This window comes from Etheostoma spectabile, chromosome 10, assembly GCF_008692095.1.
Source record: "Etheostoma spectabile isolate EspeVRDwgs_2016 chromosome 10, UIUC_Espe_1.0, whole genome shotgun sequence".
Lineage (NCBI taxonomy): Eukaryota > Metazoa > Chordata > Actinopteri > Perciformes > Percidae > Etheostoma > Etheostoma spectabile.
The window spans coordinates 29443988-29445705 of NC_045742.1; positions in this window are offsets into that span (position 1 = coordinate 29443988).

Below are 1718 nucleotides of genomic sequence, written 5' to 3' on the forward strand. Positions count from 1 at the left end.
CCTTGACCAACTGCCACTTTGCTCCTTTGAAAGCCATGATGTCTCTCTCTCATGGGTGGGTCAAATTCTCTGGCTGGGCAAAGCAGAGAAAGGGGAGATAACCTAGCCCCTTATGACCTCATAAGGAGCAAGATTCAGATTGGCCCATTTGAGCTTTCATTTCCTCAACGGCAGACCAGGATACCCAGGGCTCAGTTTACAACTCTCACCATTTCTAGCCACTGGGGAGCCATAGGCAGACTGGGGGAACTCATATTAACGTTATTAGTGACATTTTCATGCCAAGGGACCTTTAAGAGGATAGGTTCTTTCTTTTTTAATCTTTGAGAATTTCACTTTCAGATGTGCCTGCATATAAAGTGCCTTAGATAATCTGGATAAACTGGCAGTTTGTTTACAACCACTTTATATTCATCTCTGCAATTAACTTAGTTGAGTGTTATCATAAGGGGCCAATACAACAAAATGAGATCTAAACTGTGATGAACCAGATTTCTTTCGTCATTGAAGACATAGTTTAACCATATTTGTATTGTCAGGAAACCAGAACCCCAACTGATGATACTTAGTTAATAATCAAGTGTTTCCCATTCAGTCAGCAGATCAGAACATTTTTGGTGGTCTTCTTTCTAAGACAGACTTGATACTTACTAGTATATCTTTATCTATATGGATCTTGTTGTAAAACTACCACACTACCTTCCAGAACGTCTCCTTTACCCAGATACACACTTCATCAGACTCTCTCTGCTGACTGGCTGGCTTTTACTTCATGTTCCACGAGCTAACTCTGAACTTGGAAACACTGCCTTTAAAAGGGTGATAGAATGCACAGTTGAATCACAACGAATTAAGATGGGTAAAATAGGCATACATAAAACCTCAAAGTCCACAACTCTTTCCCAAGCATTAGGGCCCATAGAATAGCACCTGGGACCATTTCAGTCCAAACAATGTCACATACACCACCGGTCAAAAGTTTGGGCACATTTAGAAATTTCCACTGCACTCCATTATAGACAGAATACCATCTGTGCTTACACAAAATTGCAAAAGAGTTCTTCAATGTTTTTCTAGTTAGTTTTTTAAAATGATATCAGTTTTGTAAACAGAATGTGACTTTGGAACATTGGATGTATAGGTTGCTGATAATGGGCAATGTAAATCCACCCACTCAGATTATCTGGTATTCTGTCTATAATGGAGTGATATGGAAACTTGTAAGTGACCCCAAACTTTTTACTGTTAGTATATCCTAGTAGGAGACCTTAAGGAACAGTGTTAAGTACCCTATATAATCATTCTATCACCCCTTTAACTCTAGTGAACCTGACTCCTGGAACAAATTACAGCACTTTTGTAAAGCTCAACCCACCTTTTGGACTATTTAGAAATCTGGTTTTAAACCTGCAAATTTCTACTTGAAGATGCTTTCCATAGTTGTACCTTCTTTGGCATCCTCATTATCCTTTTACAATTCAGAAAGTTTGGGTGTGTTTCTTTTTTTCTTATTGCGGTACCGCTTCTTTTCTGTGATTATAATTTATTGTTGTCTTTGTAGTTTGTCTCTATGTCGCTGTGAAATAAGGGGCCATCCCTTCAATGATTTCGAGTTTAAATAACTGTGGAGCGAATTTGTCAGCCTTGTCTACAGGTTCAAATAGCCATGTTTTGACAGAATAAACCTCAGTGGACTTTTCAACCAATCCACATTACCC